The sequence below is a fragment of the Ambystoma mexicanum genome, chromosome 2p, assembly GCF_040938575.1.
Source record: "Ambystoma mexicanum isolate Mex_15411 chromosome 2p, UKY_AmexF1_1, whole genome shotgun sequence".
NCBI lineage: Eukaryota > Metazoa > Chordata > Amphibia > Caudata > Ambystomatidae > Ambystoma > Ambystoma mexicanum.
The window spans coordinates 928,984,944-928,999,196 of record NC_090923.1 but is presented as its reverse complement, the minus strand read 5'-3'; the positions used below and the strand labels follow the sequence as shown (position 1 = coordinate 928,999,196).

General features: G+C 47.4%; 1 protein-coding gene across 7 annotated transcripts in view; it reads right to left on the bottom strand.

Annotated features, from left to right (window-relative positions):
* Nucleotides 1-14,253, bottom strand: part of EXOC3L2 (exocyst complex component 3 like 2) — a 543,403-nt gene that overhangs the window by 31,986 nt on the left and 497,164 nt on the right. The window lies entirely within an intron of this gene.

The following is a 14,253-nucleotide window of genomic DNA, read 5'->3' as shown; positions in this document are numbered from 1 at the left end:
TTGAATATGAACCTTGTGTTGCTTTTCTACTCCTTTTTATATTTTTTGTTTTATGTTTGCACTCTGAGGCTGTGGGCGTGTGGTGCATTATAAGAACTCAAATAATTAAAAATAAAATGAAAAGTGTCAACCTGTGGAGGCGGGGGATTCGTAATATTAAAAACAACTGAAAAAATGTCCAAACCATCTCAAATGATTTCCCTCATAACTAAAATGTATATCAAATAAATGTAAAACCTGATGATGTTTCAGAGAATCATGTCCAAAGTTGGAATGGGAAACGGATGTATATTTTGATTTTATTAGTACTGGCTCCCAGTTGGCACTGTCAATTACTGTGCTTCGCTCCAAGCCATCAACCAATCAGTACCCCTTTTCACCTCCTAACTGGTCACGTTTGGTCAAAATCAACAGCCTGCGATCCGCCCTGATTCTTCAAATGCTCTTCACCAAGTCCAGGGTATTCTTAAGCCCTCCTGATGGCACTGCAGAGGATGAAAGTGTACCAGGCACTATCCATATTTACTAAATCTGGCCCTGATCACAAGGGGTATTCAAGTATACATATATGTAATCCATATGCATGCTTTCTCAGTGGTCCTGTGCCCCTATAGGAGGTATCTTCAATGTTTGGTAATCAGCTTTCCCCAGGATGTATGCATGTAGCCTAGGTTGGTTTCCATGCACCCCTGCCCATTTTAAACAGAACCAAAATGACCAGAACTCTGCATGCTGATTGACAACTTAAAAAAATGGCCACACTATTTTAACAACAGACGGGAACAAAATGGTTAATTCCAGTCTTGAAACCCCATGGACAGGAGTCCTCACTAATTCATTTCTTTCTCCTACTCCACTTAACACATGTCTCCATCTCTTACGACCTTACACTACTCAAACACTGAACCTTTGCCCAAGATAACACACTACCTACAACATTCCAAATTAATGGACCAATGGAACTCCTCACATCAGTAGTTCTCCCACCCTCTGTCCCCACGTAGTGGCTATCCCGATTTCACAGGGCTGACTTCCATTTTATTGATCTTCGACTCTGTCCATTGGAATAAAACACACACCCACATGTCTCTACCACAAAGCACCTGGGAACACACCAGCAAGTAGAACAGAGTTACATCTGGCATGCACCTATCAACATTTTAGAATTCACATCTGACTTCCTCCTTTTCCACTAACACACATCCCCTCTCTTTTCCTGCAGGTCCACACGCAACGAGGCAGCACAAATGAAAGAGGTGAGCTTTACGAGACCACTTTACATTAACTTACATTGCATTACGTCCCCTCTGAACTTTTAGATTTTAGATTTTCATTCATGTCAGTTGTACCACATGGATATACAAGACAATCCCCCCACGTAGAAGTCAATGATAGGAAGGCAAGTTGCATTTAAGGGGTTTCATCCAGATAGAGATGGTAGGGATGAACTAAGCACAGATACTCAACTCAGCTCTAACTGGGCTCCCTTCACAAAGGCACAGGAAATGACCGAAGCATAGAGTCTTAACTGTCCCTTAAGTGTGATCCATGCACAGAGGCATGAGTGGACTGGGCAATGATTCTGAATTACCTATTAAAATTGATCCCTGAAGCAAAGGATGGACTTTGGATGGAGTCTGAATTCACCCCTAGAGGTGATACGAGAGAATGAGGGGGATGGACTACGCCCAAAAGGGGGTAAGCCTTCTAAAGAGAAGTGAGTGATGGACTGGGCACTGTTACTGAACTTACGTCTAATGGCTAACATTCCAATGGGATTAAAATGACACATACTCTGAACTCTCTAAAGAGCAGTGAGGGGTGGACTGGACATAGACTCGGAACTCAAATTTAAGGGAAACACATTCAGGGAGACAAAGCTGTTCAGTTGGGCACATCATCTGATCGATACATTTCAAAGGTAACATTTCAGGGAGAGGAAGTGTGAGAGATTGCAGCAGCACATACTTAGAACAAACATTCAGAGATGGTACCATGAAAGATTGGTGAGAGACGGACTAGCCGTAGATTCGGATCTCACTTCTAAGAACAATCCCTTCAAATAGAACGGAGAAAATAGCCTTGATTTAGGATCTGAACACAACCATAATGACAATTCCCTCCATAGAAGCAATGTATGCACAGCCCATTGATTTGCAAAAGCCCATCGATTTACAAATTTATGTACAGACTTCTAGAGGCGTTCCATGCAGAGGAACAAAAGATGGACACATGGTGTATCTGAAGTGACAATTTGTATGGCTGTTGAACCGCCACGAGGCCCGCCCTCCTGCTCCTCACCTCAGTCCCCTTTTGGCACATCGGACGCTGGTAAACCTGGCTGTGCAGTTATATTAGCTTTTTGGCCTACTAGCAGGGTAAGGTGTGTTGGACACATGGAGGAAAGGGGACTAAGCACTATGACTACTCTAGTCACTACAGTAACTTTTGTTACTCATACGTCCCGTCCTCTTTCTTCCATCCTTGTGGATGATTCCACTGAAACAAGAGAACTCAGTGGAGCTGACCAATTAGCTGACAAATTAGCTGGAGGCAAAGAGGTTCCTGAGAACTGCCTGCCCAAAATCTGCATCCTTCCTTGAACTGGTCTCTAGAGAATATTGTTTGCAGAATGTGGACGGCGTGGCCCAAGTAGCAGCCTTGCTGATTACCTCACAGGAGGCATACCTTTGAAAAGCCACTGCAGTCACCTTGGCCCTTTCCACATTTGCATGGATACCCAGAGGCACCTTTTTTTCCTGTGGCTGCATTCGCCCCTGCAGGGGTGTTGGTAGGCCTGGAAAAGATCTGGGATTACGCAGATGTCAGCACACTCGAGACTTGCGGCTAGCTAGCCTTTTGGTTGTAGCCCCTGAGCTTCTATCCGGGGCTACAATCGAAAGATATGGGGCTATAGCCCTCTCAGTCCCTGCCTAGTAATGCCTCTGGGCCTCTAGAATGGCCAGGACCATCCAGCGGGCATTGGAGGCCTTGGATGCTTGGGTGCCAAGGGGGAGCCACCAAACATGATGAACAGCGCCCCTCATTTCCTGAAAGGCTTTGTCCAGGAGACAATATATAGGCACCCTCCACAGATCCAAGGAATGGAGTGCTCTCTCCGTATCAGACTGCAGACTAGAGAACAACACTGACAAGTATATTTCCTGATTTAGATGAAATGGGGAAACCAACATGGTCAGGAATTTAGGATGGGTGCGCAGAAGTACTTTATCATTGTGAAAAACTGTGAATGGTTCGCAAGACGACAGCGACTGCAACTCACTAATCCTACGCCCACAGGTGAGCGCCACCAGCAGAACCAACTTAAGAGTAACCCACTTGTTGTTAGCTGAAACCATTTGCTCAAATGGTTTGTGCTGCAAAGCCGCTAGTACCAAGTTTAGGTGCCAGATGGGATGAGGCCTGTGCACAGGTGGAAACATTCTTGTTAAGCCCTTGAGGTGTACTTTGGCCATCGGGTTACCTGCCGAGAAAGTCTAATTCTCTGAATCTTTGTAGGCCCTGATGGCCACCAAAAACATGCTGCAAGTATCCAGCTGGCCAGATGTTCAGAGAAAGATAAAACATTGTCAAGGGGGCAAGTAAGCGGGTCCACACTCTCTTCCTGCAGCCAATGGCAGAATCCAGTCCATTTACTATTGTATTGTGGGCGAGTGAAACCTTTCCTGGCCTCCTGGATGATGTCCCAATTGCTCGCTGAGAAGTGCGCAGAGTGAAGCTTTCGCTGATCAGGAGCTAAGACGAGAGCACCAGGTTGCCCGGTTCTGGGTGCACCACTGCCCTGTGCTGCCTAGTGAGGAAGCCGCTGCTGAGGCCTGGAAGATGGACCAGCCCTTGCGACTTGAGCTGTAGGAGGTCTGAGAACCACACACTTGATGGCCAGTGAGGGCAATGAGAATTAGGGTGCATATCCCTGAGTTATGAAACTTTCAGAGAGTCCTCTGGAGCAGGGGAGTCAGAGGAAAGGCATAGCAGTTGCATCCTCCAAAAATGCTTGACCCTGCCCTCACCCAGGATGCTAAGAAGAGCACCTTTTGAGTTCTCTGGAGATGCAAACAAGTCCGAAGCCCCACCTGTGAAATAGAGGCGACAAGGAGTTGATGTGCAGTTCCCACTCATACGTGTTGTAGCCCAACCTGCTCAACCTGCCCGCCTCTGCATTGCAGTGCCCCAGGAAATGAACTGCTGTGATCCAGATCCCTTGTGACAGGGCTCATTCCCACAGAGAAACCACCTCCATGCAGAGCGATGGTGACCTGGTCCTTCCCTGTTTGTTCAGGTAGAACATCATGGCTGAATTGTCAGTCCTGACCATGACTCCCTTGCCCCTGATCAATGGCAGAAATGCTCCGAGTGCTAGGCCCACGGCCCTGAGCTCCAGGAGATTTATGTGTGTTGAGGTGGCCTTCCCCGACCATGAGCCATGAATGTAGTAGCTGCCCAGTGTTGCCCCACAGCCCGAAAGGGAGAATCTACTCTCATCACAAGAGCGTGCTCCAGCTTCGAGAAGGGAGGTCCCACGACCACATTGCTGTTGAGGAGCCACCAATGGAGGTCCAGCTAAAAAGAGTGTAGGATGAGCAGCCTTTCTTACTGCAACCCCATTTCCTGGTCCCAGGAGGACACTAAATGTAGTTACCTATTAAGCATAGGCAACAGGGACTGGCAGAGATTTTACAGGGAATACTATATATTGAGGAAGGACAGTTAGAATAAGTGTTAATGCTAATTCTGTGATGATTTTTAGGTCATCCAATTTTCAGCTCAGACTAAGGAGGTTCCAGGAGACGAGGGCAATTGAGGAGACCTGTGTTTTCTATTATTTTATCCACTTCCCCTTGAGTTTGTCAGCTTGGCAATTGTAACCTAAATATTGTCAGGCGTGCAGATTTAGGGGTCTGGAGGGCTATCATCACTCCTGCAGGAACAGTAAGGTTGGGACGAGATACCAGTCGAGGTCCTGGTGAAAAGAGGGTGGGATGAGCAGCCTTTCTGACTGCGACCCCGTTTCCTGGTCCCAGGAGGATGCTAAATAAAGTTGAATGTGCCACATTTGAGTCTGGCATGTTGTACTGGCAGGACACACGGGGCATGAGGCCCAGCAAGTGTTGGAACCACCACACTGAGACTGATGAGTTGTACAGGAAATGTCGAACCACCTTCCGCAGAGAGTTCAATCTTTCATCTATGGGAAGATCCTCTGAGAAGTGTCCTACCTGACCCCCAGAAACAAGAGGTCCTGCGATGGGTATAGTGCAACTTCTTTTGGTTTAGGGAAAACACCAGTTGGTGGAGAACATCCACCAAACTCTGGCAGGAGTGGAAAGCTCCTTTGGGAGAGCTGGACCTCAACAGCAAGTCGTTCAAATATGGATATAGCTGTGGCCCTCCAACCGAAGAAGGCCCGCCACTGCATTCTTCAGTTTGGTAAATACGCTAGGGGCCACATTGGGGCCAAATGGAAGCACCTTGTAATGAAAATGGTATGACATAATTGTGAACCACAGGAACCTCCGGCGCAGTTGGAAGATGGGGTCTAAGGAACACATCCAGTTTCCTGGGCACAGTGACTCCGCTATGTGAGCTGATGTTATCATCTTGAAGTGTTTTAGAGGGAGAGCAGAGGCAGTATCTGCAGGACTGGAACCCCTGGTGGGAGAGACAGAGGCCCCAGAGGGGCCGGCCTGGGAGGCAACATCTGAGGGAGCACATCCTTGATGAGCCCTTACAGGAATACCGCCATCTGCTGCGACCGCTTAAGGAGGAATCGATCAAAGAACCTATCCTTGCATACTGCTGGGTCAGGGCGCAAAGAAGAGGAGGGCACCCTGACCTCCGATGCACTGGGCCTTTTATCAAGTGCGGCATGCCTAGGGACTTCTGAGGGATACCCAAAAGGATGACTGGTATACATGTACCCTTGGAGAGACCAGTTACCTGAAACCTGTGGGCTGGAGCCGAGCCCCAAAGAATGCTGCCAAGTACCGGCCTGAGCTGCGCCTCCTGAAGGAGGGGGGGGACACTGGGGGCCTGATGTCTGTGTCTAAAATAGCTGCCAAGTATGCAGGCTCTACCGCTTGTTGATCTGCCATTTTGGGGGCTTGTTCCACACCCTGGGGAGGAAGGCGTGAAGGCCTGGAGTTCTGTGTGGGATCTGGCATTGCAGCGGACTGTCTACAACCTGACACTGAAGAGTTAGCGCTGACCTTGGAATGGATTCTGGTAGGACAGAAGCCCTCAATCAGATGACTGGTAGTCGACTTGTCCCTTGTGGAACCAATTTCGGAGTAAGCTCCAGGAGGCCCTTTGCCCTCAGCTTTAGAGCTGGTATTCGTAGTGTGGAATGGTGCTTCAGGCTTGCACCTGGAACCGCAGCCCAAATGCCCCTCGCACCCTGGTGCAGTAACAGAGCTAGTAAGCCCCTCAGAGGCAGGCATGGGAGAGCCTTTGGGCACCTCGGCACGGCAGCCGTAGCCTTGATGGCCTCTGGCCTACCACTGGTCACAGGATCTGGGTGAACCCTGCCAGCCTGCAAGCCCAGGAAGCAGCTTCCGTGCTGGGGTGCCTTGGAAAACAGGTGACATACCTTCTCATGGCATGATGCCCTTGAGATGGGTTGGAGGTGAAGTATTGAAGATCTCCTTCCTGCGGGGCAGCCTATTCTTTAAAGAACGTGACGTGAGGGAGCCACACGCCACTTCCACGGCCCAACAGTGCTCGGGCCCCAGGCACTGTAGACAGAGTGTATGGTGGTGCGATACCGGAAAGGCACAGTCACACGATGCGTACCTCATGAAGCCTCCTGCAACTGACATGCGTTGGGGGAGGCAAGGCCGCGAAGGGTGGTGAAATAACAGAAAAGAAAAAAACGAAGAAGGGAAGCACCAAAAAGAATTCCTGCGCAAGATACCAGGTCTGTTCCCGTCCGTGCAGAAACAGGGACTGGAAGTCGAGAAAGGTGAGAAGAATAAGAATAGCCCCGGTGTGCTATACTAAAATTAAAGGGGAAGCTCACCTTTTTCGCTGCCAAAGGTTCTGGTACCATACCCATGCCTGTGGATGCCCCACAAGGATGGTGGAAATGGTCCATGAAGTACGAGTATGATTTGTATCATAAAGCTAATTCCTGTCAGGTACTAAACCCAGGCGTTCTCTCTCTGATTACAGGAGTGTATGATTTCTTCCCGTCAGTCCCCAAGTAGAGGGAAGCAGAAGGTCCTCCAACCATGGTATATTCCCTGCAAAAAAATCAGACTTCCCATAGCATAAATGAAAACCTGTGCCTCCACCAAGTTGTCCAAAACCAAAGCAAAGTCACCAAGGTGTAGATGAATGCAAACTCTCTTGCTCATTCAGGTCCATTTGAAACGCAGACGCGATCTAGACAAGTCCTGATGGTCATACTGTCTTTATGGGTCTTCGTAGCTGGCAATCAAAAATAGGCTTTAATCCGAAGCTCTCAAATCACACTATGTGTATCTTTCGGTATTAAGATCTCTGTGGGTGCAAAAATGAATTGTTCAGACATCTCAGTGAGTCAAGTTCAAGTGCTTTGTGCTTTGATCTTTCTTCGACCTTTAGATCACAGGTTTGTACCCCAACAGCCCAATTGGGTCCGTCACCTTTCTGCGGTGATAAAATGAGTATCACTAAACTGTGTAATAGTAACATGTTTTCAGACATGGTGAAAACAGTGGTAACATACTCGGTGAATCTGCTAGTATTCTTTTTTTGCAAACGTTACAATGTCGTCAAGGGTCAGCTTTAAAAAATATGTCTGTGACCTCTAATTCCAACCCACCCCTCATCAGTACTCTGATAGGAAAGCTGTCTTTAACTGCAAAAAGGAATGAAAAATGGGACGCAGTTGTGTTTAGGGCAAGGATGTTTAAAACAACTGTGTTGGAGGCTGGTGAACTTAACAAAAACATGGCACATATAGTCATCATGTTTCACTTGCACTAATTTCTTGGCGTCTCTGTGAAACAAGCATCTCTAGAGTGACAGAGGGCATTCGGTTTCCATAACGAGTTTTTCCTCTCCTCTCCCCATAGAGTATCAGCAGTGCCCCACCCAACCTGGGTGATGGGGCAGTGCCACACCAGCTATTGTGGAGTATTTCCCTTAGCCAGCCAGCCCTAACAGGGAGTGCCCTGCCTGAAACAGTGAATCTTGCAGACTCCCATGGCTCACCAGGACTTAGGGAGAATAGTGAATGACATCTGCCTGTCTTCTTCCTATCTCCTCGTGCTTGAGCAGTCTTTGTGTGTGTTTGAGAGAGATTGAGGGAGAGAGAAAGAAAGAGAGAGAGAGGAAAAGAAAGAGAAAGAGATAGGCATGCACGGGTCTGTGAATGTGGAGATGGCTATCTGGCAGTCCTGGGGGTAAATCAGAGCGAGGATGTGGGGAGGTGATAAATGTGGCATGCCCATGCGAGTGAAATGTGCCTATGCAGGGGGAAATGAGAGTGCTATGGGGCAGCTCACAGGCAGTGCTTAGTTTGTAAAAGAAATAAGCGCCAGGGCCTAAATATGTTCTTGCACTCCCGTGACACTGCGTGTGGGCACCACTGCTGCCATCCCCCAAAGTTGCTCCCCACAGTGTAGACATATTTTCATTGTGGTTGTTGGATGCACGGACTATCAACACTTCATAATTAAAGTGAGTCTGAGACAATAAATGCCGAGGCTCAAACATAAGTGCACCCTCACACATTAAGCACTGCTCCCAGGTCAATGGGAGGTGACACTGGCCAGCATTTAGGCCATCGAGAGTGACATGTGGTAGTTCTTGGGGCTATGTGATGTGACAGATTAGTTTGTGTGCCAATGATAGTGACATGGGGCAGTTAAGGGGTAATAGGGTGGGAAATGACGTTATTTGGAAAGGCAAGTGAAATAAAGCAGTTTTTGGTCAATGGATTGTGACATGAGACAGTTCTTCAGGCAATGGCAGGTCATGGAGTAGTTCTTCCAGGAAGGAGAGTGCCATAGGGCAATTCTTGTGTTGGCTGGACGAGACATGGGGCAAAGAGAATGACAGGGCAGTTTTGTGGCAAGACATGACTCTGTCCTTGGGGCAATGAGAGATACATGGGGCAGTGCTTAGGGAAATGACAGTGGCATGCTGTAATGCATGGGTCAATAGGATGTGCCAAGGAGACATTTGTGTGAATGGAATGTGAAAAGGGGCAGTTTAGGGTCATTGAAAGTGACATTGGGTAGTTATAGTGGCAATAAGATGTCACTTTGGGCAGTTTTGCGCCAGTGTGAATGTCTGCCATGGGTCAAGTAAGGCTATGTTACGTGGGGACGTTTTAAGGACAATGGGCCTCATTATAAGTATGGCAGTAAGGCAACAACGGTGCGGGTAGCGCTACCGGCACTGTTGTTACCGTACCGCCATACTACGAGTTCTGCTCGCGGGTGTCTGTCAGCCCGCCAGGTCTGACCTGGTGGCCGTACTGGCACCCGCGAGCAGAACATGATGGTAGCACCGGTACCGTTATTAATGGCACCGGAGCTACCACCCTCCCCATTCCCATTGAACCCTGTGGGGCTCAAATGGGAATGGGAATCATTTTTTTCTGGCACCCAGAAAAGGGCAATTACGGGGTCCGGCAAGGTCGTAATGACCCGGTAATTGCCCCTTTCTGGGCGCCGGAAAAAAACTGAATACCGGCGGCAGACGTGCCTATACTACAGGCACGGCTACCACCAGCCTCGTAATGAGGCCCAATGTAGTGACTTGCTAGATAATGGGCCTCATTACAACGAGTGCTGACCTGTAATGAACGGTTGCAGTAAGGGACCGGCACTGTTCATTACGGGCTGCCTCATTACGAGGTCTGCAACGGGTCCCGCTCAGGACGCCTGGCCAGACCAGGTGTCCTTAGCGGGACCCGCTAGCATCCTCCCCATTCCCATTGAGCCATATGGTGCTCAAATAGGAATGGGGATCCCCTGATTCCGGCACCCGCGAAAGGGCAATTACCAGGTCCGCGGGGCCGGAATACCCCGGTAATTCCCCATTCGCGGGTGCTGGACTTTCTTGCAAGTTTGGAGGTAGCCTTACCGGCAAAGCTACCTGAAACCTTGTAATGATGCCTAATGTGTCCAAGTTGGTTAAGACAGGCATAATATTGTTGATACATCGATTGTGGGCAATGAAAGTATATCTTCCTTGCCCTGTGAAAATGCTAGTCGAAGTTTGAAAAAGGCAATGATAGTTTGATCACCATTCAAATACATAATGATATTGGTGAGGCAGTGCGTTTTGCCTGGTTTTGTTGAGACTGGGGTTATATTTTCTAGGTAACTGCAAAAACCCTCATGACAAAGTATTTTACTGGGGCAAAGCTGGCATGGCATTTATGAGACTTGAGCCATACATATATCGGTGGGGGGAGATGCCTTGAACAGGGGTATGGTTTTGACATTATATCTTTCTCCGGGGAATGCAGAAACGAGCATGTGGCAGTATTTCACATGCATAACACTGATATGGCATCTTTGAGAATGGCATCACTTATTTCAGGGGGGCAATGTAGATCCATAGAGAGCATGTTAATATGTTTTACTGTGGCAACATAACACAGACATGTGTGGCACTGTTAAAGCTGGACATGACATAATGTTGACTGCTACATAATTTACAACGGCATTTTTCCCAGTGTTAGTGCAAGGTGCACAATTTACTGAATGGCACATACATGATCGGCTCCTGTGTCCTTATTTATGTCCTGGCGTCTGACGTATTTGAATCTATGTACTCTCCTATAGAACTTCCTGTAAATCCTATGGATTATTATTAAACCTTGTAATAGGCACCACCCGCCACCCATACAAACGCCCATGCTGAGCCCTCCCGGGTTAGTAAGGGCTCGCTCCTGATGGTCACTTGAAGGGGCAATTCCAGTAAACGTATTTATGGTCCACATTCACAATTCACCAGCTGCCACTATAGAGAACAATTGCTATGCATGTAGGTTCCATGTATTGTTCTGAGTGATGAGCTGGAACACTAGGGGTTTTAGCCATTTGTTAAGTGAGGGTGGTGCCCAGGATATTCTGTTCTCACATGAGATCTTCATATTACAAGAAATTCGGATTACCTTTGATGTAAACTTCGATGGCTATGTAACTTTCCAGGCATTGGCCACCAAGGGGGAGCTTGGCCGCCTTAAGGGTGTTCTACTGACGGCAGTAAAGTCTACCTATAACCCAAGATTGGTCAACGAGCCCACACCTGGTGGTAATGTATTGGCAGTGGCAGTGACACCACCAAAGAGAGGGGAAAATCAATAGGAGATGCTAATCATTGGTGTATATGATCCTCCGGGCTCTCTACTCACTGAACCGATATGTGATCAATTAGACATTATATTAATGAAATGGAATACAGACAAGGAAAGTAATCCTGTCATTCTATGTGGAGATCTGAACGCGAGATGTGTGGACCTAGGGGGTTGTGGAAACTATCCCACTGTAGTCGACCATTGGAGCATGCCACAAGGCACTTCCAACCCAAAGGGGAAACTCTGGATGAACTTCCAAAAGGAGTTGAAATGCACATTTCTGAACTGTCGTACTACTGGGGATAGACCTGGTCAAATGCATGGACACTGGGATCTAAAAGGGCGGTCTTAGATTATGTGGTGGTGTCAGATTGCCTATTGGGCAAAGAGATTGAATTACATGTTGCTTTCAACTCTTTTAGTGACCATGCCCCAGTTACCCTGACTAGGGGAGGGGAAAGGGGACCTGGGAATGTTTGTAGTGATGTGATACCGAACCACGCTGGCAACCGGATCCGATGGACCCAGACCAATATTGACAGAATTAATTTACTGATCTTCCCTGTGGGTTGTAGGATGAATAGTGTACTCCGGGGGAAAATCCCAGAGGAGATTGAGGTGTGTGTTCAATCCCTTACACAGGCTATGTTCAAAGGACCACAGTTTGCACAGATCAGATGGAAAGCAGTAGAAGCCAGAAAGAAAGAAAGATAGAAGCCAGTTTGATATTAAGATCCGGGACCGTAAACGATTAATGCGGCGAAAAATTAGAGCTTGTAGAGCGATTGACCCTATTATGCTAAGCCAGTATGGGAGGGTGATCCGGATCAAGTATATCAAGCGCCAGTATCATACTTGGCTTCGCCGTTATCGTAAGTCCCAACAAAAAGTGAAATGGGAAAATTTCATACAGACCATCTGTAGTAGAAATGCACGAAAGATCTGGCAAACTCAAGGTGAGGCAGGAGGAAAGCAGAGGCTAAGAATCTTGAATCCCATTGGTGGGGAGAAGTGGGCAGAACATATTAAGAACGAGTTCTTTAATGTCAACGTGCCCGCCCCCACTACTGTGATGCAAATTGATTCTTGGCGCCTCCGATGAAGCCATAAAATGGTAGAGCGGGCCATCTTAGACCTTAAGCCCTCTAATGCACCGGGTCCAAATGGGCTAGCGAACTCATTGTTAAAAAAGGACCCGGATAATTGGGCACAGGTGCTTCTGACTCTCTTTTCACATGTCTGTAGATCCGCCGTGATCCCTTCGACATGGAGAAGATCAGTACTAATACCGGTGTATAAGAACGGATATCGGTGTAATGCTGGTAACTACCAACTACTCTCCATGCTTGATGTAACTAGTAAGATATTTATGACACTTTTATAAGAGAGTTAGAGACATGGGTGGCAGCAAACAAAATCTTGAGTTTTGCTCAGACCGGTTTCAGACCTGGTTCCGGGACACCACATAACATTTGTGTCCTGGACCAACTAATTAACAGCACACTGAGTAATAGAGATGCTACCCTGTATATAGTATTAATTGATTTCTGTACTGCTTTCGAGGTAGTCAAACGGGAGACAATGTGGGCCAAGCTAAGTGGACTACATTGCCCCAGCTAGATAATACATGTACTACTGACCTTACACAGTGACAACAGTGCTAGAGTTAGACTTGATAATGAGGGAGAGGCTACAGATCCCATTTGTATTAACATGGGAGTTAAACAGGGATGTGTGGGGGCACCCATGCTATACAATCTGTATATAGCAGACTTACTTCCAAGGATGGCCTCTAAAGCAAACTGCCCTCCTAAACTAGGAGATACACCTATAGTAGGTATGCTCTATGCTGACGATCTTATATTATTTGATCGAACGTTATCGGATGTTAAGAGCATGCTAGAGGAGTTGGCCCTTTACTCGGCCCAACTGGGCCTAACTATCAATTTGGGAAAAACAAAGATAGTGGCGATTAGAAATGGACCTAGCCGCTCTGAGGTTGTGACAAGTTTGGGTAGGATTAGTATTGATCAATCCTGTCCATACTAGGGTTTAGAATTCGACGCTCTCCCTAATTATAGCCTGATCATCACCCAAAAAAAGAGGCGAGCCAAACTTCTTACACTTCAGACCTGTTAATTCGCCAAGGGGACGGCCTGGTATAACTCTACCAGCAGTGTTTTGCACCGGCCATCCTGTACGGCTTAGAGGCATTAGCAATGCAATTGGCTGAATATTCTGGAGGGCCAGTATTGGGGGGCCGTAATGGGTATCGGACCTGCCTGCCCCATTCAATTTCTAAGGTTGGAGCTGGGTTTAATTTCACTTAAGGGCATGGCTCTGCGAGCACGAGGTGTGTTCTATTTGAAGGCGCTCACTACACCAACTTGTAAATTACTTGGCTTGGCAGGCAATAACTTTGAAGCTGAGAAGGCCCCCATGGATTTAGCTACAAACAACTAAATTAGTCCTTATTCACTGAAATAGACTGGTCCCACGACAAGAAGAGAATGATGGCATTTGTGCATTTGAAAACATCTTTTATGCAGAAAATGAATAGATGGGACTGGAACCAGACTTACACTCATCTGTCTACCCTGAAGGGGTATGAGGCTGTCACACACGTCATCCATAGATATAGGAAGACCCAACACTACCTGATGATCTGTCCGGACCCAGAGGTGCGACAATTTATGCTTAGTCTGCGTACCAATCAACTACAGGTACTAACTGTTGTTGACCCGTGGCTGGGCATTTTTCCCAAAGATAGGTGCTGCTGCATTTGTGGGACGAGGAACAATTTGGTGACAACTAGGCACATGTTAACACAGTGCCCTCGATTGGGTCCACTCTATATGTGTCTGTTTGGTAGTATGGTAAATAAATATGACTCTATCATGGGAGAGCCTTTCTGGGATTACTGCTTAAATTCAGAC